General features: G+C 35.9%; 1 protein-coding gene across 1 annotated transcript in view; it reads left to right on the plus strand.

Annotated features, from left to right (window-relative positions):
* Positions 1 to 507: 507 nt before the first annotated feature.
* The window catches only part of LOC133643455 (oxidative stress-induced growth inhibitor 1-like), a 54,014-nt gene continuing 37,194 nt past the window's right edge, over positions 508 to 17,327 (plus strand). The window contains exon 1 of the mRNA XM_062038049.1: positions 508 to 676. The gene's annotated coding sequence lies outside the window, so the exon portion shown is untranslated. The remainder of the gene's footprint in view (positions 677 to 17,327) is intronic.

Here is a 17,327-nt window from a genome sequence, read left to right on the forward strand (position 1 = left end):
TAGACTGTATTTATATTATTCACATGTGAATAATGCTGTATAATAGACTGTATTTATATTATTCACATGTAAAAAATACTTAAGTGTTTATTGTCTATTATGAGCGAACTGTGGTGCTGAATTTCCCCCAGGGATCAATAAAGTACTTTCTATTCTATTCTATTGCAGCAACAACTTGATTACTCATAAGAAAACTGTCGCAAAGTAACTTAAAAAAAAAACATTTTTGTATAATAAATACTTGTTACATACATGCTTACTTTATTTTGAAGGCTAAATCAAAGTATTAATGGTTGCGTGTTGAGCTGAGTACTGCAATGCAACAATTATTATGTGAAAGAAAACATTCGCCGTCTCTCCACAGCGTCGTGGAGCCTCGGCTTTTTCCACGAGTGTGGCCGATCTTCTTTGCCATGGCAACGCGAGAGAGGGGGCGGGAGCCAAGGGGCGGAGCTCCCCGCTGATTGGCCGGCGAGACGACGGCTCGTGCTCGCTATATAATAATTGGCGAGTGTGCGGCGGTGCACCGCCACCTTCACGCCGCCGGTCCCCAAAGTAGGAAGCTCGGCCGAGCTTAAGCGACCGAGAAGCCGGGAGACGACGTGACAAACGCCCGGCCGCTTCTTCGTGGAAGGTGTCCACCTCGACGGGAGCTACGTGACCTGGAAACAAAACGGTAGGCGCTTCGCCTGTACGCTATCATCGCGATTTGCGCATGCGCAGGTAGACTCGGCCGGCGACAATGAAGTAATAAACGCTTTATTTCCGTTGCCCGGCTCGTGCACGTACACGCACGCGCAGTGAGTGGACGCCGGCTCTTGGGCGGCGAGCGCGCGCGCGCGTGTACGCGAACGAGGGAGGGGGGGGGGGGCTCCTTTTTTACCTTTTCCCCCCCAACAAATACATTTACTAGTTGGATTTCAAACGATGACGTGACACATTCAAATAATAAACTTAGCTTTTCTATGACGTCATGGCAGTATATGGATGTGACTGTCATGATTATGTAACTCCTATATCCCGATACAAGCGCTGCATCTTTGTGTCCACGCAATGTTCATTTACGATATTGTGCATCGTTGTTGATAAAAAAAAACAACAACCACATATATTTTACATTTTAAATATATTTTAGCGTGTGCTTTTATGTCATTTCCAGAAAGAAAGCCACACACGATCTTTAAAAATGACATCATCTTGACATTATCATATCTTTTTTTAATAAACCTTTATTTATAATATGCAAAATTCACATACAAGCAAATAAATAATTATGAATGAAATAAGTTTATTTCGGTCATATAATCCAGTGTTTTTCAACCACTGCGCCGCGGCACACTAGTGTACCGTGAGATATTGTTTGGTGTGCCGTGGGAAATTATGTACTTTCACCTAATTGGGTTAAAAATATTCTTTGCAAACCAGTAATTATAGTCTGTGCTGTCTAGAGCTCGGCAGAGTAACCGTGTAATACTCTTCCATATCAGTAGGTGGCAGCATGTAGCTAATTGCTTTGTAGACGTCAGGAACATGGTTTGTCGCCATCACAATATGCAGATGACAGCGGGAGGCAGGGTGAAGGTAAAAAGTTATCTAATGCTTGAACTAAAAATAAACAAAAGGCATTGAAGCTTAGGGAAGGCTATGCAAAACAAAACTAAAACTGAACTGGCTGCAAAGTAAACAAAAACAGAACGCTGGACGACAGCAAAAGCTTACGCAGCGCGCGGAGCAGACAGCGTAAAGCAGTAACCGCTTTATTGTTTATTTTAGTTTTATTATAAAACAGTAAACCTAATTGTTTTTAAATCGAGACATTTACATTTAAAAAATCGAAACATTGCCCGTGCAATTAAGAGAGATTCATCTTTCATGACGTCCACAGTGTGATGACTTGATGACACTTTACACCTGACACTGTTTTGAATTCACAACAACTTAGAAGTCAACCTGCATCACGGAGTAGATCCAGTCGGACTCTTCCGGTGTGTACGTCACACCTGCCTCCCGAGCGCACTGTAAGCCAAAACAGCGGCAACGGTGTAGCGGAACATCAAATGAGTTAATAAGTGAACCTGGAAAACAGCAAACTCCTCGTCATTCTTGTGTTTAACGCAATATCTCTTGCACGTCTGAAGTCAAAACAGTCCTTGAGTTGGAAAGAGAAGAACGTCAACAAGAAAGAAGGAAAACTCACAAGGCCGATTTGTACAAAACCCAAAACCATTACAGTTGGCATATTGTGTAAATCATTAAAAAAAACAGAATACAATGATTTGCAAATCCTTTTCAACTTATATTCAATTGAATAGACTGCAAAGACAAGATATTTCATGTTCACACTGAGAAACTTCATGTTTTTTTGCAAATAATCATTAACACATTGCAAAAAAGTTGTCACAGGGGCATTTTTACCACTGTGTTACATGGCCTTTCCTTTTAACAACCCTCAGTTAAGATTTGGGAAGTGAGGAGACACATTTTTGAAGTGGAATTCTTTCCCATTCTTGCTTGACATACAGCTTAAGTTGTTCAACAGTCCGGGGGTCTCTGTTGTGGTATTTTAGGCATTTTCAATGGGAGACAGGTCTGGACTACAGGCAGGCCAGTCTAGTACCTGCACTCTTTTACTACGAAGCCCCGCTGTTGTAACACGTGGCTTGGCATTGTCTTGCTGAAATAAGCAGGGGCGTCCATGAAAAAGATGTTGCTTGGATGGCAACATATGTTGCTCCAAAAGCTGTATGTACCTTTCAGCATTAATGGCGCCTTCACAGATGTGTAAGTTACCCATGTCTTGGGCACTAATGATGCTGGCTTTTGAACTTTGCGCCTATAACAGTCCGGATGGTTCTTTTCCTCTTTGGTCCGGAGGACACGACGTCCACAGTTTCCAAAAACAATTTGAAATGTGGACTCGTCAGTCCACAGAACACTTTTCCACTTTGCATCAGTCCATCTTAGATGAGCTCGGGGCCCAGCGACGCCGGCGGCGTTTCTGGGTGTTGTTGATAAATGGCTTTGGCTTTGCATAGGAGAGTTTTAACTTGCACTTACAGATGTAGCGACCAACTGTAGTTACTGACAGTGGTTTTCTGAAGTGTTCCCGAGCCCATGTGGTGATATCCTTTACACGCTGATGTGGCTTTTTGATGCAGTACCGCCTGAGGGACGGAAGGTCACGGGCCTTGTCGCTTACGTGCAGTGATTTCGCCAGATTCTTTGAACGTTTTGATGATATTACGGAGCGTAGATGGTGAAATCCCTAAATTCCTTACAATAGCTGGTTGAGAAATGTTGTTCTTAAACAATTTGCTCAGGCATTTGTTGACAAAGTGGTGACCTTCGCCCCGTCCTTGTTTGTGAATGACTGAGCATTTCATGGAAGCTGCTTTTATACCCAATCATGGCACCCACCTGTTCCCATTAGCCTGTTCACCTGCGGGATGTTCCAAATAAGTGTTTGATGAGCATTGCTCAACTTTCTCAGTCTTTTTTGCCACTTATGCCAGCTTTTTTGAAACATGTTGCGGGCATCAAATTCCAAAAGAGCTAATATTTGCAAAAAAACAACAACGTTTACCAGTTGGAACGTTAAGCATCTTGTCTTTGCAGTCTATTCAATTGAATATAAGTTGAAAAGGATTTGTTGTATTCTCTTTTTATTTACTATTTACACAACGTGACAACTTCACTGCTTTTGGCTTTTGTACTTGAATCATGGTTTTTACCGTCATGGGTGGTTGTTTACTTTCATAAGTGGTAGTTTACTGTCACAAGAGGTAGTTTACTGTCCCAAGTGGGCTTCTCTGTAACTATTACCACAATAATGGAGTCCAGTGTTTCCCATAAACTGCCAAGATACCTGTGGCGGTGGGGGCGTGGCTATGGGCGTGGTCACCATGACATCATCGAGTAATTTGCATAATTTACTACAATGATATGATTTTCTCTAAAAAGGCTAAAAAAATGTATACTTACTAATTAATAATAACAGTTTTATTTTAAACGTCCATCCATCCATCCATTTTACAATATAATTACAACACTTTATGTACATATTTATATACAGATTTGAACAATAAGTTATTCACTGAAATATATTTATTAATTGTGGTTCTTACAAAAAATATATCTTATAAAATATAAAAGCTAAAATGTCTCTTAAAGCTCTGCCCCTTTAATTAGGGCATACTAAATAATTTAACTTTAGCCCACTACTACAACCATATTATTTACCAGCAACATAAAGTGAAACAGAGGCAGAGGTGTCCTGCCACAGTCAGTAACAAATAAACAGAAAACAGTAGTGGTCAAATACAAATAAGGCAACAAGAGAAGTATCCTACACTTCTCTTTTGTAAAGTAAGTCTGAACAGCCTATATGGGCATCTACATCAACTATATGATTTGCCTGAGAAGCTGGACAGGACAAAAAAAAATTGTTTTTTTAAACATTTTTTTATTTGTGGCGGACGTAATTGTTTCGTGGCGGGCCGCCACAAATAAATGAATGTGTGGGAAACACTGGAGTCAGAGGTCATGGGTGGGTCAGACTGCATCAAGCCAGACAAGCACTGCGTTCATCATGTCCTTTCAATGTTAGTTCGAGATTTCCTCTTTATCAGTTATCATCTTAACAGTTTCGGCTTCTGGGACTTTTATTTTGAAAGTTTCCCGGCCCGACGTACTGTGTCTAAACACAGATAACCAGATAACGGTGACGGCTCTTGACGAAGCCTGGAGCCATGGCCCAAACTGTGATTAGTAGGGGTCTAACGGTACGTGTATTTGTATTGAACCGTTTCGGTAAGGGGGTTTCGATTCCGTTCGGAGGTGTACCGAACGAGTTTCCACACGGACATATTAAGTAGCGTACCGCACGTTGTGTAAACAATGCACACCGAGGCACAACACACGGCATGCTAGCAACGACCGGGCTAGGACGACATGTAAAAGCCAGAGCTGGAAGACCCTCCTGCCTCGTTAAAGATCTCCCGTTTGGGAACACTTCGGTGCGATACAACAACGGAGGACGGAGGTCTGCAGACATTGTTCAGCAGCTGATTCTAACAACACGTCAAACACGCTAACCCATTTGAAGCGTCACCACCGCATTCAAGCAGCCTCTCCTCGGCGAGTCAGGCAGGGCTAAAGCAATAATAAATGTTTTTATAGCAGCAGATTTAAGTCCATATTGCATTAAAAACTAGATTTTGAGCCACTTCTATGGTGGAAGAACAATGAGCCCATATATCCTCTTACTGACAAGTTAGCCAGGCGGGGGGGGGAGGAGGGAGAGAAAAGTTAATCTGAGGCTGAGTTGACTTGAAACTGTTTAATGTTGCACTTTTTATATGTAGAAGAAAAGTTTTGTCATTTTATTTAATCTGAGCAACAACTTGAGGCAGTTTAATGTTGATTAACGTGGACCCCGACTTAAACAAGTTGAACAACTTATTGGGGTGTTACCATTTAGTGGTCAATTGTACGGAATATGTACTGTACTGTGCAATCTACTAATAAAAGTTTCAATCAATCAAAAAAAGCACTTTATATGTAGAAAGTAGAGATGTCCGATAATATCGGTCTGCCGATATTATCGGCCGATAAATGCGTTAAAATGTAATATCGGAAATTATCGGTATCGGTTTTTTATTATCGGTATCGGCTTTTTTTTTTTTTTTTTTTAAATTAAATCCACATAAAAAACACAAGATACACTTACAAATAGTGCACCAACCCAAAAAGCCTCCCTCCCCCATTTACACTCATTCACACAAAAGTAGGGATGTCCGATAATGGCTTTTTGCCGATATCCGATATTCCGATATTGTCCAACTCTTTAATTACCGATATCAACCGATACCGATATCAGCCGATATATGCAGTCGTGGAATTAACACAATATTATGCCTAATTTGGACAACCAGGTATGGTGAAGATAAGGTACTTTAAAAAAAAAAAAAAAAAATAACATAACTAAATTAAAAACATTTTCTTGAATAAAAAAGAAAGTAAAACAATATAAAAACAGTTACATAGAAACTAGTAATTAATGAAAATGAGTAAAATTAACTGTTAAAGGTTAGTACTATTAGTGGAGCAGCAGCACGCACAATCATGTGTGCTTACGGACTGTATCCCTTGCAGACTGTATTGATATATATTGATATATAATGTAGGAACCAGAATATTGATAACAGAAAGAAATGGGGGGAGGGAGGTTTTTTGGGTTGGTGCACTAATTGTAAGTGTATCTTGTGTTTTTTATGTTGATTTAATAAAAAAAAAAAAAAAAACCGATACAGATAATAAAAAAAACGATACCGATAATTTCCGATATTTATCGGCCGATAATATCGGCAGGCTGATATTATCGGACATCCCTACACAAAAGGGTTGTTTCTTTCTGTTATTAATATTCTGGTTCCTACATTATACATCAATATATATCAATACAGTCTGCAAGGGATACAGTCCGTAAGCACACATGCTGGTCCACTAATAATACTAACCTTTAACAGTTAATTTGACAAATTTTCATTAATTACTAGTTTCTATGTAACTGTTTTTATATTGTTTTACTTTCTTTTTTATTCAAGAAAATGTTTTTAATTTATTTATCTTATTTTATTTGATTCATTTTTTAAAAAAGTACCTTATCTTCACCATACCTGGTTGTCCAAATTAGGCATAATAATGTGTTAATTCCACGACTGTATATATCGGTTGATATCGGTATCGGTTGATATCGGTATCGGTAATTAAAGAGTTGGACAATATCGGCATATCGGATATCGGCAAAAAGCCATTATCGGACATCCCTACTTGAAACTGTTTAATGTTGCACTTTTTATATGTAGAAGAAAAGTTTTGTCATTTTATTTAATCTGAGCAACAACTTAAGGCAGTTTAATGTTGATTAACGTGGACCCCGACTTAAACATTTGGAAAACTTATTGGGGTGTTACCATTTAGTGGTCAATTGTACGGAATATGTACTGTACTGTGCAATCTACTAATAAAAGTCTCAATCAATCAAACAAAAAAAGCACTTTATATGTAGGTTTTGTTAAGAAACCATTCTGAGCCTTATCTTACTTAGTTTTTATTTGATATATGTTGACCACATGAACCCTGGCAATGGACCCTGTGTGTATATGTGTATGCTATGCCATTGTTTACACATTTGCTAAATAAATAACCATAAAATGTATATTTTGTTGTTTTCTTACTGTACCGAAAATGAACCGAACCGTGACCTCTAAACCGAGGTACGTACCGGACCAAAATATTTGTGTTAGGTGATTAGGTATGAGAACAAATTCCTTAAAAAAATCAGCAACATTGGACACGTTGAAGAGACAAGTCAGGATGCAGCCAAGGGGTGTTTGCATAAAGAGGCCCCCCTAATCGCTGCTTTACGGCCGCATAATTCCAATCTGGTTATCCGTCTAGATGGCCGACAGGTGGGCGGCGGCTAGGGCGTCAACACGTAGCTTGGCCGTGAACTCAGGCAATTGACTATGATTGTTTCCTGTTCTTTGAAGACCTATCTGGTTTGTGGAACGAGTTTTGACACAGCAAAATAATCTCGGAGGTGTGGCCTTGGCAAGGAAGAGTATTCTTGACTGGCAACAGAATGTCAGCAGACTGGAGTGACCATTCCATTGTCGATTCCACTCGTAATGATGAATTATAATGAAACCCTTTCGAAACAGGTTGTGAGTTACAAAAGCTCTTCTTGGGCCACTGGAGTACGCCCTATGCATGCGGTCTTGGCTTATAAATACATCTTTAAAATTGGTTTGAATATTTTATTTGCAAAAATCAGAGAATGTTCATCAATCTAATAAAACAAGAGAGCAACTCCAACACAATACCATCGTTATATTTAGCATAGAAATTTACAACGCAATTGAGAAGACATTATGAATACTACTAATTAGGGATGTCCGATAATGGTTTTTTGCCGATATCCGATATTGTCCAACTCTTTAATTACCGATACCGATATCAACCGATACCGATATCAACCGATATATACAGTCGTGGAATTAACACATTATTATGCCTAATTTGGACAACCAGGTATGGTGAAGATAAGGTACTTTTAAAGAAATTAATAAAATAAAATAAGATAAATACATTAAAAACATTTTCTTGAATAAAAAAGAAAGTAAAACAATATAAAAACAATTACATTGAAACTAGTAATTAATGAAAATTTGTAACATTAACTGTTAAAGGTTAGTACTATTAGTGGAGCAGCAGCACGCACAATCATGTGTGCTTACGGACTGTATCCCTTGCAGACTGTATTGATATATATTGATATATAATGTAGGAAGCAGAATATTAATAACAGAAAGAAACAACCCTTTTGTGTGAATGAGTGTAACTGGGGGAGGGAGGTTTGTTGGGTTGGTGCACTAATTGTAAGTGTATCTTGTGTTTTTTATGTTGATTTAATTTTAAAAAAAACAACAAAAAAACATACCGATAATAAAAAAAACGATACCGATAATTTCCGATATTACATTTTAACGCATTTATCGGCCGATAATATCGGCAGGCCGATATTATCGGACATCTCTACTACTAATACATTTAAACAATAATAAATCTGTGTTCTGTGTTTTTTTTAATGTGGCTGTTTTTATTTCAGCATCAATTTGCCAGACTAGAGATGGAAATTAGCCATTGGCTATAATCTCACATACCGTATTTTTCGGACTATAAGTCGCAGTTTTTTTCATAGTTTGGCCGGGGGTGCGACTTATAGTCAGGAGCGACTTATGTGTGAAATGATTAACACATTAGCGTAAAATATCAAATAATATTATTGATGTCATTCACGTAAGAGACTAGACGTATAAGATTTCATGGGATTTAGGGATTAGGAGTGACAGATTGTTTGGTAAACGTATAGCATGTTCTATATGTTATAGTTATTTGAATGACTCTTACCATAATATGTTACGTTAACATACCAGTTGGTTATTTATGCCTCATATAACGTACACTTATTCAGCCTGTTGTTCACTATTCTTTAGACATTTTAAATTGCCTTTCAAATGTCTATTCTTGCTGTTGGCTTTTATCAAATACGTTTCCCCTAAAAAATGCGACTTATACGCCAGTGCGACTTATATATGTTTTTTTTCCTTCTTTATTATGCATTTTCGGCCGGTGCGACTTATACTCCGGAGTGACTTATACTCTGAAAAATACGGTATCTACATGTGGAATGTTCATTAATATGTATTGTCCCTTTTAAATGAACTAAATATTAATAATAATTAGGGCTGCAACAACTAATCGATTAAAATCGATTATTAAAATAGTTGCCGATTAATTTAGTCATCGATTCATTGGATCTATGCTATGCGCATGCGCAGTTTTTAAAAAATTTAAAAAAAAACATTTTTTTATGTTTTATTTTTTTTAAATAAACATTTATTTATAAACTGCAACATTTACAAACAACTGATAAACAATAATCAAAATAAGTATGGTGCCAGTATGCTGTTTTCCCCCCAATAAAATACTGGATAGGATTAGGGCTGCAACTAACGATTAATTTGATAATCGATTAATCTGTCGATTATTACTTCGATTAATCGATTAATAACCGGGTAAAAGAGACAAACTACATTTCTATCCTTTCCAGTATTTTATTGAAAAAAATGGCATACTGGCACCATACTTATTTTGATTATTGTTTCTCAGCCGTTTGTACATGTTGCAGTTTATAAATAAAGGTTTATTTAAAAAAAAAAAAAAAAGCCTCTGCGCATGCACATAGCATAGATCCAACGAATCGATGACTAAATTAATCGGCAACTATTTTTATAATCGATTTTAATCGATTTAATCGGTTAGTTGTTGCAGCCCTAGATAGGATAGAAATGTAGTTTGTCTCTTTTATCCGATTATTAATCGATTAATCGAAGTAATAATTGACAGGTTAGTCGATTATCAAATTAATCGTTAGTTGCAGCCCTATAATAATATCAATAATCGTTGTTTGATTTTTTTTGTCCAAAAAGTGCAGGGGTGTCAAAAAAAATCTAGATTTTTAATCGATTTAAAAAGTCGGATACTTCTCTTGTTGCCTTATTGGAATTTGACTTTATAAAATGTTTGGGAAGCAATTTAAATTTTTTTTAACAAAGCCAGTTTTCTTTTATGATCATAGCTGTTTATGTATTTCATGGAGGAATGAAGTTAATCATAGAACTGGCATCCAATGTTATTAAAAAAGTATAGATTTTGAACCGAGAATCAATTATGAATCGAATCGTTATCCCAACAATTGAATAGAATTGCATGGAGCCCAAAGATTCATAGCCCTAAAAATTTGACTATTTAAAAAAAAATGGGAGAAAAAACAAAACTTTAAAAAAAAATTAATTCTCAAAAATCATGAACCAATTTAGAATCAGAATAAGTAAAAATTCAGATTTAGATGTGAATCAATTTTTTTTAGGACCCACATCTATCTCCTCTGTATTTGTAGTTTTTGCCACTACATCAGGGATATTCATCTAAATTATTTTGGGGGCCACATTTCTAGAAAGCTATGGACCGGGGGGGCCGCACTTCTCTATTCACTATTAGTCTTATTTGATACATTCTCGGAGAACCAGCGTCCTCTACAGTAGACATTTGATGTTTGGTCACAGAAGCGTTCTGCTGTTTTTAAGGACCTTCTGTAAAAAAAAGCTAGTCAAAGATCATCTCCATGATGATAAGATTCATAAGAATCTGCAGAAAAAATGTGAGACTCGTGGGCCACCAGTTGAATAGTCCAAATGATGAAAAAGAGAGGACCTAAAATGGAACTTTGGGGAACACCACTAGTACAACTAAATATGTTGTATGCTAAGTAAACAAGCTACTGAGGCAGTGGTTCTTAACCTGGGTTCGATGGAACCCTAGGGGTTCGGTGAGTCGGGCTCAGGGGTTCGGCGGAGGTCAAAACACACCCGACTCATCGTGTAAATAAAAACTTCTCCCTATCGGCGTATTACGGATACGACAACAGCAGAAGTCAGACTGATTTGCAGGTGTGTAATTTGTTGTGAGTTTATGCACTGTTGTTGGTTTTGTTGTTTGAACAAGGTGATGTTCATGCACGCTTCATTTTGTGCACCAGTAATAAAACATGGTAACACTTTAGTATGGGGAACATATTCACCATTAATTAGTTGCTTATTAACATGCAAATTAGTAACATATTGGCTCTTAACTAGTCATTATTAAGTACTTATTAATGCCTTATTCGGCATGGCCTTATTATAACCCCAACCTTCTAACGCTGACCCTAACCCTAACCAAATAACTCTAAATTAAGTCTTTATTACTTAGAATATGTTCCCCTAGTGTCCAAATAACTCTAAATTAAGTCTTTGTTACTTAGAATATGTTCCCCTAGTGTCCAAATAACTCTAAATTAAGTCTTTGTTACTTAGAATATGTTCCCCTAGTGTCCAAATAACTCTAAATTAAGTCTTTATTACTTAGTATATGTTCCCCTAGTGTCCAAATAACTCTAAATTAAGTCTTTGTTACTTAGAATATGTTCCCCTAGTGTCCAAATAACTCTAAATTATGTCTTTGTTACCTAGAATATGTTCCCCTAGTGTCCAAATAACTCTAAATTAAGTCTTTATTACTTAGAATATGTTCCCCTAGTGTCCAAAAAACTCTAAATTAAGTCTTTGTTACTTAGAATATGTTCCCCTAGTGTCCAAAAAACTCGAAATTAAGTCTTTGTTACTTAGAATATGTTCCCCTAGTGTCCAAATAACTCTAAATTAAGTCTTTGTTACTTAGAATATGTTCCCTTAGTGTCCAAAAAACTCTAAATTAAGTCTTTGTTACTTAGAATATGTTCCCCTAGTGTCCAAATAACTCTAAATTAAGTCTTTGTTACTTAGAATATGTTCCTCTGGTGTCCAAATAACTCTAAATTAAGTATTTGTTACTTAGAATATGTTCCCCTTGTGTCCAAATAACTCTAAATTAAGTCTTTGTTACTTAGAATATGTTCCCCTAGTGTCCAAATAACTCTAAATTAAGTCTTTGTTACTTAGAATATGTTCCCCTAGTGTCCAAATAACTCTAAATTAAGTCTTTATTACTTAGAATATGTTCCCCTAGTGTCCAAATAACTCTAAATTAAGTCTTTGTTACTTAGAATATGTTCCCCTAGTGTCCAAATAACTCTAAATTAAGTCTTTGTTACTTAGAATATGTTCCCCTAGTGTCCAAAAAACTCTAAATTAAGTCTTTGTTACTTAGAATATGTTCCCCTAGTGTCCAAAATAACTCTAAATTAAGTCTTTGTTACTTAGAATATGTTCCCCTTGTGTCCAAATAACTCTAAATTAAGTCTTTGTTACTTAGAATATGTTCCCCTAGTGTCCAAATAACTCTAAATTAAGTCTTTGTTACTTAGAATATGTTCCCCTAGTGTCCAAATAACTCTAAATTAAGTCTTTGTTACTTAGAATATGTTCCCCTAGTGTCCAAATAACTCTAAATTAAGTCTTTGTTACTTAGAATATGTTCCCCTAGTGTCCAAATAACTCTAAATTAAGTCTTTATTACTTAGAATATGTTCCCCTAGTGTCCAAATAACTCTAAATTAAGTCTTTGTTACTTAGAATATGTTCCCCTAGTGTCCAAATAACTCTAAATTAAGTCTTTGTTACTTAGAATATGTTCCCCTAGTGTCCAAAAAACTCTAAATTAAGTCTTTGTTACTTAGAATATGTTCCCCTAGTGTCCAAAATAACTCTAAATTAAGTCTTTGTTACTTAGAATATGTTCCCCTAGTGTCCAAATAACTCTAAATTAAGTCTTTGTTACTTAGAATATGTTCCCCGAGTGTCCAAATAACTCTAAATTAAGTCTTTGTTACTTAGAATATGTTCCCCTAGTGTCCAAATAACTCTAAATTAAGTCTTTGTTACTTAGAATATGTTCCCCTAGTGTCCAAATAACTCTAAATTAAGTCTTTGTTAATTAGAATATGTTCCCCTAGTGTCCAAATAACTCTAAATTAAGTCTTTATTACTTAGAATATGTTCCCCTAGTGTCCAAATAACTCTAAATTAAGTCTTTGTTACTTAAAATATGTTCCCCTAGTGTCCAAATAACTCTAAATTAAGTCTTTGTTAATTAGAATATGTTCCCCTAGTGTCCAAATAACTCTAAATTAAGTCTTTGTTAATTAGAATATGTTCCCCTAGTGCGGGGGTCGGCAACCCGCGGCTCTAGAGCCGCATGCGGCTCTTTAGCGCCGCCCTAGTGGCTCTCTGGAGATTTTTCAAAAATGTATGAAGAATGGAAAAAGATGAGGGGGAAAAAAAAAATCGATTTTTTTGTTTTAGTATGGTTTCTGTAGGAGGACAAACATGACACAAACCTCCCTAATTGTTATAAAGCACACTGTTTATATTAAACATGCTTCACTGATTCGAGTATTTGGCGAGCGCCGTTTTGTCCTACTAATTTTGGCGGTCCTTGAACTCACCGTATAGTTTGTTTCCATGTATAACTTTCTCCGACTTTCTAGGACGTGTTTTATGCCACTTCTTTTTCTGTCTCATTTTGTCCACCACACTTTTAACGTCGTGCATGAGTGCACAAAGGTGAGTTTTGATGTTATTGACTTGTGTGGAGTGCTAATCAGACATATTTGGTCACTGCATGACTGCAAGCTAATCGATGCTAACATGCTATTTAGGCTAGCGATATGTACATATTGCATCATTATGCCTCATTTGTAGCCATATTTGAGCTCATTTAGTTTCCTTTAAGTCCTCTTAATTAAATTTATATCCAATGACACATGTAATATGGCTTTTAATTTTTTGCGGCTCCAGACATATTTGTTTTTGTATTTTTGGTCCAATATGGCTCTTTCAACATTTTGGGTTGCCGACCCCTGCCCTAGTGTCCAAATAACTCTAAATTAAGTCTTTGTTACTTAGAATATGTTCCCCTAGTGTCCAAAAAACTCTAAATTAAGTCTTTGTTACTTAGAATATGTTCCCCTAGTGTCCAAATAACTCTAAATTAAGTCTTTGTTACTTAGAATATGTTCCCCTAGTGTCCAAATAACTCTAAATTAAGTCTTTGTTACTTAGAATATGTTCCCCTAGTGTCCAAAATAACTCTAAATTAAGTCTTTGTTACTTAGAATATGTTCCCCTAGTGTCCAAAATAACTCTAAATTAAGTCTTTGTTACTTAGAATATGTTCCCCGAGTGTCCAAATAACTCTAAATTAAGTCTTTGTTACTTAGAATATGTTCCCCTAGTGTCCAAATAACTCTAAATTAAGTCTTTGTTACTTAGAATATGTTCCCCATACTAAAGTGTTACCAAAAACATATAACTTTGTCTTGAATTTGAAAAAAAACATTTTATTTTTCACTAAAGAAGGGTTGGGTGAATGCGCATATGATACTGGTGGTGTTCGGTACCTCCAACAAGGTTAAGAACCACTGACCTAAGGTAAATAAATCAGTCTGAGAAAAAAAATGGTATCTGCTAACAAGAGAGGACTGAAAGGGGTGCCGTAGGTAAATCACAAGTCACAAGTTAAAATGTCAAGGCAAGGATTATTGCTACAGGAACAGAAACACTCTTGTGTTTTTAGGAATTTGCTGCAAAGATCTGGTTTGAACTGAACTCGGGGGGTCCGGTGTGATGTCGTTCCTAGCAAGGAATTGAACCCGGGCCTCGCGTTGAAAAGCATTGCTCTATATCAGGGGTGTCCAAAGTGCGGCCCGGGGGCCATTTGCGGGCCGCAGCTAATTGTTTACCGGCCCGCCACACATTCTGCAAAAATTGCAAAATTGATAATATTGCAAAAATTTAAAAAAACATTTAAAAAAAGTGAAATGAGGTGAAATCTAACTAGAAAAAGTTGCAATGTTGACACAAAGTTGCCTTGCAGGCTGTTTTTTTTCTTTTGTCTTTGTTTATTTTTCTTTTTTTTTGCCATTGCTAAAAAAAAAGAAAAAGACTAAAAATCTATGTTATAATTAGAGATGTCCGATAATATTCGTTAAAATGTAATATCGGAAATTATCGGTATCCGTTTTTTTTTTATTATCCGTATCGTTTTTTTGTTGTTGTTGTTTTTTTTAATAAATTAAATCCACATAAAAAACACAAGATACACTTACAATTAGTGCACCAACCCAAAAAACCTCCCTCCCCCATTTACACTCATTCACACAAAAGGGTTGTTTCTTTCTGTTATTAATATTCTGCTTCCTACATTATATATCAATATATATCAATACAGTCTGCAAGGGATACAGTCCGTAAGCACACATGATTGTGCGTGCTGCTGGTCCACTAATAGTACTAACCTTTAACAGTTAATTTTACTCATTTTCATTCATTACTAGTTTCTATGTAACTGTTTTTATATTGTTGTACTTTCTTTTTTATTCAAGAAAATGTTTTTAATTTATTTATCTTATTTTACTAATTTTTAAAAAAAGTACCTTATCTTCACCATACCTGGTTGTCCAAATTAGGCATAATAATGTGTTAATTCCACGACTGCATATATCGGTTGATATCGGTATCGGTAATTAAAGAGTTGGACAATATCGGAATATCGGATATCTGCAAAAAGCCATTATCGGACATCCCTAGTTATAATGAATTATTACTTTAAAAATATCAATTTAAAATGTTTTATGTGGAAAAAATATTGCATATATTGTGTGGTTGCCATAAAAAAACATCAAAGTTTTTTTTGACAAAAGAGCATAATACAAACAAAATAATAGTTCAAATGTAAAATGGACAGATATATCTGAAGTTGATCTCGTAATTTAAGTGTTAAAAGTAAAAAAAAACTAATAAAAATGTATCACTTTATGAGTGGGGGACCTTTTGGATCCCAAATATATTTAGTAGGATTTTATTTAACATTTCACTGTGATTACTCAAAAATATTAAAGAATTAAAATCAATGGTGTCCTGCATTATTGATCTTTTAGGGCTCTAATTACTAGGGATGTCCGATAATGGCTTTTTGCCGATATCCGATATTCCGATATTGTCCAACTCTTTAATTACCGATACCGATATCAACCGATATATGCAGTCGTGGAATTGACACATTATTATGCCTGATTTGGACAACCAGGTATGGTGAAGATAAGGTCCTTTTTAAAAAAAATGAATAAAATAAAATAAGATAAATAAATTAAAAACATTTTCTTGAATAAAAAAGAAAGTAAAACAATATAAAAACAGTTACATAGAAACTAGTAATTAATGAAAATGAGTAAAATTAACTGTTAAAGGTTAGTACTATTAGTGGAGCAGCAGCACGCACAATCATGTGTGCTTACGGACTGTATCCCTTGCAGACTGTATTGATATATATTGATATATAATGTAGGAAGCAGAATATTAATAACAGAAAGAAACAACCCTTTTGTGTGAATGAGGGGAGGGAGGTTTTTTGGGTTGGTGCACTAATTGTAAGTGTATCTTGTGTTTTTTATGTTGATTTAATTTAAAAAAAACAAAAAAAAACGATACCGATAATAAAAAAAACGATACCGATAATTTCCGATATTACATTTTAACGCATATATCGGCCGATAATATCGGCAGGCCGATATTATCGGACATCTCTACTAATTACTAAATACTGCATATTTCAGTTTTACTATAAAAAACAAAGTTGTCTTTGACTGAAAAGGCATACATTTTTTCTTTTTTTTTACTTTATATAGATTTACTGTAAGCGTTGAATAAAAAAAAATAATAATTTGACTTATTTTTTACATTTTAATGACTGAGACCCTTTATGGTCCCTGGGAGCCCAAACGGTAAAAAAAAAAATCCATATATTTTGTTAAGGTTTGAAAATGAAAAATATCAAAATGGCCCCCGCATGCTTAAATTTTTCCGTGTGCGGCCCTCAGTAAAAAAAAGTTTGGACACCCCTGCTCTATATGTTCATGAAAGTGGACCACAGGGTCACTTCTAGGATCCCCTGAGAGAAGCCATGTAGTGTCCAGTGATGGTCTTTGGACCACACCCTGCATGGTAACACATAACAGCCATAATTCCATCAATAATAGTATATTAGTACTTCTTTCTATCTGTACCGAAAACAGAACCGCTACCTTAAAACCGAGGTACGAACTGAACCGAGATTTGTCGATGCACCTTTTTTTTTCAATAGGCGAGAGACATTAAGGAATCATAGCTTGTCCTGTTTTGGACACATTTTCCAGAAAGTTGACCTCCAAAACACTTCACTAACAA

This window comes from Entelurus aequoreus, linkage group LG26, assembly GCF_033978785.1.
Source record: "Entelurus aequoreus isolate RoL-2023_Sb linkage group LG26, RoL_Eaeq_v1.1, whole genome shotgun sequence".
In the NCBI taxonomy this organism is placed as follows: domain Eukaryota; kingdom Metazoa; phylum Chordata; class Actinopteri; order Syngnathiformes; family Syngnathidae; genus Entelurus; species Entelurus aequoreus.